Raw genomic sequence first — 9,381 nt, forward strand, 5'->3', positions numbered from 1 at the left:
ATGAGCCATTCCACATACAGCTACTCAAGCAAAACAAAGTCATTTAGTTGGGCAGTCACAAAACCACCCAGGAAATATCCCCATTCTATCCTTCCCGATGAATCAAGTAGAAAAAAAAATGTTCGACATAATAACATTGAAAGTAAAGTGAAACATCGTTCCATGAAAAGTTCGAAACAGGTTTTCATCCAGCCACTAGATGTCCCTGTTGGCTGTTGATTAAAAGCGAGGAGGCTTGAATAACTTCCGGAATAGTGATACAGATATTATAAAGACTTAGGCTGGATATCTATGGCATATGTGAACAATTCATTCCAAAGCAAAAGGCTCATGACATAAATAATGTCCAATATTGGTCATTTTTCCCTCATCTCTTCCTTCCTGCATCAAATTACATGAACCAGTTCTACATTTTGTGAACCTGGTTGTGATGGCAATGAACTCATATTTAGCAGAGCTTGGGCACAAAATTCTCCCTCTACAACCACACACACATTTTAAGGCATAGGGAATTGTCAAGGCATTTCCAACAGCAATATTGCATAGCTAAGGCAACATTTAAATCATTACAGTGAATATATACACATTTCAATTTTAAATTCCTGGTATTTACACACCATACCCACGCTGTATGTACACATACACATATTTACACATTCATCCTTTTCAACAATGCTGTAGTCTTTGTACACACACATTAATGCTGACTGAGGGTGTATATCTTATTAATGGAAGAATTAAGTGTTTCCTGTTTTCAGTGACAATGACACCCTTATCCCAGACTGAAGTTAAGAAATAGAAAATAATATTTAGAACACTACACCAAATATATATATTCACACTAAAAAGCGTACATACAGAAATGCAAACATCAACTTGTTCAGGTCCGTGTGAATTGGCTGTGAGGAAGTGACATCATCAAACAGGTATGGCAAAGCACAGTCCAAGGTGAGGCTGATGGACTAAAATATAAGTAGAGCACAGATATTACGTTTCCAGGGTTTGTTGTGAGATGAGGTCGTTATCTAAGAAGCACGTTGGCTGTTTGCAGGGTATTGATGGTGTGAGAAGGGTGAAATATAACCATTTCCCTACTTTTTAGCAGTATTCTGACAATCGAGGCGATCATAGTTGCTTTGGCCCATCCAGGAGAGGGAGTCATGGTTACGGAACTGTGGTTGGGGTCGTGGTTACGGAGCGAGGCTGTGGATTGGCTGGCAGTGTTCCTCTGTTCCAGGGTCTCTCTCCTCAGGGCATGGCCTCTGCAGTGCATGTGACAGCACATCATGTTCCCCCCCCCCCCTCTCTCTCTCTCTCTCTCTCTCTCTCTCTGTTTCCCTCTCTCTCTCTCTCTCTCTGTCTCTCTCTCTCTCTGTTTCTCTCTCTCTCTCTCTCTCTCTCTCTCTCTCTCTCTGTTTCCCTCTCTCTGTATCTCTCTCTCTCTCTTCTCCCTCTGTCTCTCTTTTTCTCTCTGTGTCTTTCTATTTGTCTTTCTGTGTCTCTCTGTCTCTTTCTCTTTTTCTATCTCCCCCCTCTATATATATCCCTCTCCCCTCTCTCCCTCTTTCCCTCTCCTCTCCCTCTCCCTCTCCCTCTCCCTCTCCCTCTCCCTCTCCCTCTCCCTCTCCCTCTCCCTCTCCCCTCTCCCTTCTCCCTCTCCCTCTCCCTCCCTCTATGTCGCTCCCTCTCTCTCCATCAGTCTCACTCTCTCTCTCTCTCTTCAGTGGCAACATGGTTTTGTCACTGTGTCGGTGTGTTATATAAGACAGATTAGGACCAAAACATCCCCAGGCTGACAATAAGACCATTCAACATCAATGAAAATTCTCAACTGATCCTTTGGTAATAAATAATCAAGCTTACAGTGCAAAAAAAACAGACATCCAAACCCAGCAAGGGGCCTGAATAACAGATAAAAGCAGAAAAGAGTGAAACATGCTCTACAAACAGTCTATAGTGCCTTCTCCAGTCTTTAAAAAAGTAGTTAATGTTCCTACAGCAGAGCTGCTCTCTCTCCCTCCATCACCGTCCGAGAGAGATCGTCGTCCAGGCTACATCCAGGCTTCTCCATCCAGGCTCCCAGACTCCCCCGAGTAGGAGCGCTCCCTGCTGCCCATGCCCGGGAGCGAGGGTGGGGCTGGATCAGGTCAGCAAAGGCCTGGTGCAGGCCCTTTCCGAGAGGCGGGGTGGCCGTTGGACTGGGAGCCCTGAGGGGACTGGGGGGGCGGGGGTGTGGAGGGGGGAGGGGCTCCCGTGTGCCTGGAGGGTCCCTGTAGCTGACCGGGGTGGGGATACGAGAGGGGCTGTTCTCTGGCCGGTTGTCGGTGCGAGGCCGGATCCTGGGCCTCAGCTTGAGTTTGTAGATGGAGGGGGACACGCTCTGCCTTCTTTTGGCCCCGCTTGGGCCGGAGGACCACGACGCCGTCCGCCTCGCCGTTGGCCGGCGGCGGGGGGGAGGAGCCGTCGGAGCGTGATTCGCTCAGGCTCAGACACATGGAGGAGCTCTCGCTGGAGGAGTCCTGGAAGGAGCAGTCCTCCGACGGGGGCAGAGGCACGGGGGAAGGGCAGAGCTCTGGAGGGGGCAGGTCATCTGGGTCTCCATCCTCCAGGTCATAGGGGAAGTTTGGCTGCTGTTCCTCCAGAGGGATGTCCTCCCTCGGGCTCAGAGCTCCAGCCCAGAAGCCCCTGCAGGTTCTTCCCCGGCCCCGGACAGAGGGCAGCGTCCATGGAGTCCATTCACGAGCCGGGACTGGAAAGGTGGGTTCTAAGGGGATCGGGGGACAGCGCGCTGCCCAGCGCCGAGTCACTCAGGCCAGGCAGGCTAGCCTGCTGCTCCCCTTCCTCATGGAGCTGGATATGGCAGGGAGCTTCCTGAGACCTCCACCTCGCCCGGCCCAGCGTTCAGGCTCCGGGTGCCTCCCGTTGGGTAGTCCGCCTGGGGCAATGGCCTTGCAGCGGGGCCAGGGTTCTTCCAGGAGGCAGGGGCGTTGATTGCTTCTCCTGGATTCCCGTAGGTCAGGCAGGGGCCCTGCCTTGCCCCCCACGTTGAGGGAGGAGGTGGAGGAGTTGGAGGAGGAGTAGGCCGAGTCGGTGACGTTGGGTCGGAGGAGGCCGGGGTACTGAGAGCCACTCCTCCCAGCTGCGGGTTGTGCGGAGCTAGGGGGCGGCAGAGAGGCCCCGACAGGGACTCTGACGGGGGGGCCCTCTCACCTGCTGGGTGTTGGCCAGGAACTCGGCCTCGAAGCTGCGGTACAGATCCTGCTCCTTCTGGGGGTCAAGGGTGGGCAGAGTCTGGAAGCCGATGCCGTGGCCCTCCTCCGCGAGGTCCGTGTGGTGCTCGGGGCCCGCCGCCCAGCTCCGGTAGCCCCGGCTGGTGGAGCGAGGGCTGAGGGAGGCCCTGGGGAGCGTGGGCCGTGGTGGTGGGAGTGACGGGGGGAGGCGTGAGGGGAGCGCCGGCCCCCCTGGGAGGAGACGGGGGGGCAGCAGCCTGCCCTTCCCCACGGAGGGGGAGCGGGGGGCCGGGGGCCGGGAGTCACTGTGGCCTTCTTACTGGGGGCTGCCACTCTGGAAGCCCTTGATGGGTGAGCCGAGGAGGGGGTACGACTGCTTCCTGGAGAAGCTGAGCCGAGGGGAGGAGGCCGGGGGGGCCTGCTTGGTCCGGAGCTCCCCCCGTCTGTCGGGGGCCGGGGGCTGGGGGTCCCCGTGGCGAGGGGAGGGCCCCGGGCTCTCGTCGTTGGTCCCTGCTTCGGCCTGGCAGCTTGCCCTGGCTCTGGTGAGCGGGGGGCCTGGAGCCTCCGGGGGCCCTCAGGCCCCAGGGAGCGGCCACGGTCCATGCGGGGGTTCCGGAGCCCCTCGGAGGGGCCCTGAGGGGGGGCTGGGTTTGAGTGTAGGGGGCGGCGGCGGAGGGGCGTTCCCGGGAGTGGCTGCCGTGCGCGGGGCAGAGGGGGGGCGCAGGGCTGGAATCTGCCCCCCGGACCGTTCAATCACGTGTCTCCCCTCCTTCCTGTTCACCATCAGCACCACCTCCTCGCCTCCACGCCGGCCACCCCCCAGGGAGGATCCTCCCCCCTCCTCCCCCTCCTCCCCCCTTGGAGGAGGCAGTGAGGAGTCACTGCGCCAGAGAGACGCCGGGTCACCGGGAGCAGGGAGTCCTTAGTCCTGCGTCACAGACAAAAGAGGAAGTTAGATTATAACGTGCAGGACGTCATCACAGCAGCTTCAGCCTGGCTCCCCTCTGGTCTTCCCAGACCCAGCCTGCCGGAGAGACGCTGACAGTAAACACCGTCCACCCTTCCAACCATGACGATGGACCTTTCACCTCGGGCACTCTGCGATCACGAGGAGCCGGCTGACGACGCACGGCTCAGGGCGGTTTCCCGGAAAACAGAGAGCGGTATCGACCAGAGGATTAGAAGGAAGATGAGTGTGAGTGGGGTCAGGATTACGGGACGTGTGGATTTGCTGAGCCTTCAGAGAGAGAGAGCTCCCAGAGAGGACCACGTCGGCCCCTCTGTCACGCACCTGCTACAGGACAACATGTCGGCTGCACCTTCTGCCAGAGCAATCAGGTCTGCCATCCTCTGTGGCAACGTGCTGGAAACTGGCTGCACGCTTCACTATTACCCTTGCCCTTTATTAGACATCTCAAATATTCATATCTGACTTTGTACCAGTCCAGGACTCCACTTTGGGTCTTCCCATACAACACCTCCGCTCAGTATGACACAGGGGGGGGAGGGTTTGCTAAAAAACGTCATGTTTGTACACATGCAGACCACAGGGAGGCTCCTATAAGCCACCCTGTTGTCTTACATGTCTGGCCAGGAGCAGAAGGCATTGGGGGAGTGTGTGTGTGTGTGTGTGTTACCAGATTAGCCCTGATCCTAGTCTGCGCATTTGAAGCTGCCGACCTGTCAGAAAGGGGTTAATCTCCGTCGGGGCATGACGCTCAGTCGCTCGCCCCGCAGCACTCACTCAGGAAACCCAGCCGCTCTCTGGCCGGGGGCCAACGTAAACGAGCCCTCAGCTCTTAATTGTGTTAAACAATGGCGCCTTCCACGGTCTGACGTCCGAGGGAAGGTATGTGGGCTCCCGGCTCGACACCCCTGGCAGAGTCAGACTCAGAGCCGGGGGGGGGGGGGGTGGAGGGGGGGGGGGTACAGGTTTGATTGGCCACAACAACGAGCCCTCCCTCTGACTGTTGAGAGAGAGAGGAGAGCAGCGAGAGGGGGTGGAGTTGCGTTTAGTCAGTTGACGTGGAAAGGGAGAAGGGCATCGTCAACAACAACCCAGCTGAATCTCGTCCAAGTTCAGACGGTCGTTAGTGTCGTTTAGAGAGCCGGAGCCCCACTGTGGGAGACGTGAGGCTGGAGCACAAGCGGTGGGCTGGCCTGGGGGTGCCTGTACTCAGCGTGGCCACCAGGGGGCAGAGTGTTGTCATGTTGCCTGGGTCACGGCAATGTCACCTGAGATTAGATACGACTGAAATCTTTCGCTTCCTAGGCTTGTGTCCCGTGTGTGTAAGTGTGTGTGTGTTTGAATGTATTTTTTTCAGAGGATCAGAGCTAACAGAGACAGATTAATTAACATGATGCTCGCTGCTCGCTCGCTCACACACACACACACTCTCTCACCTGAGAGGGTTGAAGTGGGCGTGGTTCGGACCGGTCTCGCGGCGGCCGGGGGAGCAGGTTGTGGGCGCGGCCTCCGTCCGGCTCCGTCGAGGGGGCGGAGGGGTGGTGTGAGCGCCCGGGCCGCGTGGAGGAGGAGGGGGGGCAGGGCCCGCAGGGGGGCTCCAGGGAGCGCCTCTCAGGGGGCTTGTAGGGGCCGACGCCCTCGTTACGCCAGTGTGGTCCAGGACTGGTGGAGCGGGAGGAGTGGGCGCTGGAAGACTTGCTGTGGCCAACCCTGACCGCTCGCCTTGGACTGGTGGTAGCGATGGGCTGGGGAGACAGAGAGAGAGAGAGAGAGAGAGGAGAGAGAGAGAGAGAGAGAGAGAGAGAGAGATGAGAGAGAGGAGAGAGAGAGAGAGAGAGAGAGAGAGAGAGAGAGAGAGACAGACAGACAGACAGACAGACAGACAGGCATGTGTTAGAGAAGACAGGGAAAGACAGAGAACCTGTCCCAAACACCACGAAGATAACACACACTAATCTGCCGACATGCAGGACAACAGAGGCTCGTGTCCCTTCTCCCCCAGCAGCCCTGCAGGGCCCACGCCACCTTCTGTCACCTTCTGTCACCACTTCCCTGAGATAGGAACACCGATCCTCCAAACTGATGGCTGGTGATACGACCTTGCCTTTTACAGCGCGGGGGTTGTAAAAAGCCTGTCATATCTGGGAGTCCAGGGCCTTGCCCGGGTTCAGAACGCCGGATTACTACGGAGTCAGCTGTCCTGAGATCATCCGTTTGGCGCGGGCGGTGAGGCCTCGCGGATAAGGAGGGACGACCTGCCCAGAAGGCCTCAGGCTTCAGAGCTGTGACACTCTGCAGTGTTGCTCATCCACAGACAGCCAACATGTGCAGATCTGAACGGCCGTGGCAGGTGTCAGGTCATGTTTATAGAGCTGTGTGAAGGATGATATGCTTGCTAGTCTGCTAGCTGAGCTCTGATGGATTGTATGACCCTGTTAGCCACCGCTAGCTGTGTGGCTAAGTCTGCTAGCTGAGCTATACTGTACATCACGACGCTGTAAAACTGCTGACCTGAATTACAAGCCTGTTGAACGAGATAAGCACTGCCCTATTTGAATGGCCCCGACTCGTAAAACAATCGAGATTTGAGAATTTGACTAGGAGAGGCAACAATGGGTCTGAGTCTTGTGTTGTTGTGGTGGGCGGACAGGAAGTGACCTCACCGAAGGCGACGCAGCGGCATGGGTCGTGCTTGTCCAGGTAGTGTTCCAACGTGTCCCAGCCTCCGCCCACGCGCACCATCACATGACTACGCAGCACCTGAGGAAACACACACACAGACACACACACAGACACACACACAGACACACACACAGACACACACACACACAGACACACACACACAGACACACACAGAGACACATGACACACACAGACACACACACAGACACAGACACACACACAGACACACACACACAGACACACACAACAGACACAGACACACAGACACACACACACAGAGAACAGAAGTGAGGTGTGAACACACTGACACACTACCCCACCACACAGATAGCAGATACAGTCAGTAGATATGCTAATCCGACAAGCGGGGGAAGCAGTAGCTTCCTCACCCTCTACCCCAAAGTTACGCAACACTAACATTAGATGTACCCCTGCCTGCGCCCCCCCCTCTCACCCCCCCCCCCCCCCCGCTTGTCCCACACGACCCCCCAGCTGCTGCCATTATTGGCGCTGTTCATCGCCATGCCAACGCACGTATAAAAGGAGAGGGGACGAAAATATGGGAGCCACACTGTCTTTTCCTCCCTCACTCTCTCTCTCTCCTCTTTCTCCTCCTCCCCCCTCCTCTGTACTTCACAGGATGAGGGGGCTGGAGGGGGAGGGGGCTGTACACAGGCCTCCTCCCACGCTTCGCTCCTCTGCACATTCAGGCACGCACATCACACACACATCCACACACACACACACACACATCCAGAGCATCCTGTCTTCAGTGTCTTTATTCTCTGTCTGCTCTCTGCAGCCTGACTCCCTCACAGAGCGTGTTCAGCCTGGTGAGCCCAGACTCCTGCTCTCTGGGGTTGTGTAATCAGTCCACATGTCGGGGGGGCTGGGGGGCATGCCCCTTAGGCTGGGGGGGGCAGAGAGGCCGGGGGCAGAGAGGCTGGGGGAGAGGGGCTGGGGGAGAGAGGCTGGGGGAGGGAGGGGCTGGGGGAGAGAGGCTGGGGAGAGAGGCTGGGGGAGAGAGGCTGGGGGCAGAGAGGCTGGGGGAGAGAGGCTGAGGGAGAATGGCTGGGGAGAGAGGCTGGGGGAGAGAGGCTGGGGGAGAGAGGCTGGGGGAGAGGGGCTGAGGGAGAGAGGCTGGGGGGAGAGAGGCTGGGGGAGAAAGGCTGGGGGAGAGGGGCTGAGGGAGAGAGGCTGGGGAGAGAGGCTGGGGGAGAGAGCTGGGGGAGAGAGGCTGGGGGAGAGAGGCTGAGGGAGAGAAGCTGGGAGAGAGGCTGGGGGAGAGAGGCTGGGGGAGAAAGGGTCCACTTGTGGAGGTCTTCCTGACATGGTATGACTGAGAGGGATGTGGATGACAGCCCCCCTCCCCTCTCTCTCACACACACACACACACCACACACACACACACACACACACTCCACAGCTGGAGAGAAGCAATCCCTGTTTCTATGGCAACAGCGAACACAGGCTACTTGTCATCGGGGGGAGCAGGGAGGGGGGAGGAGGGGTGAACCAATTCCCTTCCTAAATTGCTTCTTTTTTATATGCTTCAAAGCTCATGGCTGTCGTTGTACTCCCCCCCCTAACCCCCCCCCCCCCACACACACGCACTCCTCTCTGAAGATGCTGACTCATTCTCTGTCCTCCATTTCTTTCACATTTTCGTCACTCAGTTCTCTTTGTCCTCTCCTCCTCCCCTCCTCTCCCCTCTCCTCTCCTCTCCTCTCCTCTCCTCTCCTCTCTCCTCTCCTCTCCTCTCTCCTCTCCTCTCCTCTCCTCTCCTCTCCTCTCCTCTCCTCTCCTCTCCCCTCCCCTCTCCCCCTCTCCCCTCTCCCTCTCCCCTACCCTCTCCCCTCTCCCCTCCTCTCCCCTCCTCTCCCCTCTCCCCTCCTCTCCCCTTCCCCTCCTTTCTCCTCCCCTCCTGTCTCCTCCCTTCCTCTCCCTCTCCCCTCCTCTCCTCTCCTCTCCCCTCCCCTCCTCTCCCTTCCCCTCCTTTCTCCTCCCCTCGCTGTCTCCTCCCTTCCTCTCCCCTCTCCCCTCCTCTCCTCTCCCCTCCCCTCCCTCCCCTCCCCTCCCCTCCCCTCCTCTCCTCTCCCCTCCCCTCCCCTCCCCTCCCTCCCCTCTCCTCTCCCCTCCTCTCCTCTCTCCTCCCCCTCTCCCCACCCCCTTCCCTGATCTTCTTGTCAGGTCTTGGCAGATGAATGAGGGGCCTGTTGGCTTTGATGCTGTCTGCCAGCAGGCCAGCTTCCTCCCTTCAGATGAACAAGGAAGTGAGCTGGCTCCACTAGAGGCTGCTGGGGGATGTGCATAATCGCTGTCACCCTACTGGAGGAGTGCTGAGGAGAGGGGCGGAGTCACAGAGGAAGTTAATCTGACAGAGAACAGCCTTCCCACTCCAGACAGGGTTTATCCCTAATCAGCGCTCTCTAAGTTTACATTTACATTTAGTCCATTTAGCAGACGCTCTTATCCAGAGCGACTTACAGTAAGTACAGGGAC

General features: G+C 57.5%; 1 long non-coding RNA gene across 1 annotated transcript; it reads right to left on the reverse strand.

The window, feature by feature from the left end:
• Positions 1-3,839: 3,839 nt before the first annotated feature.
• On the reverse strand, positions 3,840-6,964 carry LOC136932727 (uncharacterized). The gene is made up of 3 exons (XR_010874764.1): positions 6,861-6,964; positions 5,634-5,942; positions 3,840-4,158 (listed from the first exon to the last, which is right to left on the reverse strand). It is a non-coding gene; the product is annotated as an uncharacterized lncRNA (long non-coding RNA).
• Positions 6,965-9,381: the final 2,417 nt, after the last annotated feature.

Source organism: Osmerus mordax, chromosome 24 (assembly GCF_038355195.1).
Source record: "Osmerus mordax isolate fOsmMor3 chromosome 24, fOsmMor3.pri, whole genome shotgun sequence".
Lineage (NCBI taxonomy): Eukaryota > Metazoa > Chordata > Actinopteri > Osmeriformes > Osmeridae > Osmerus > Osmerus mordax.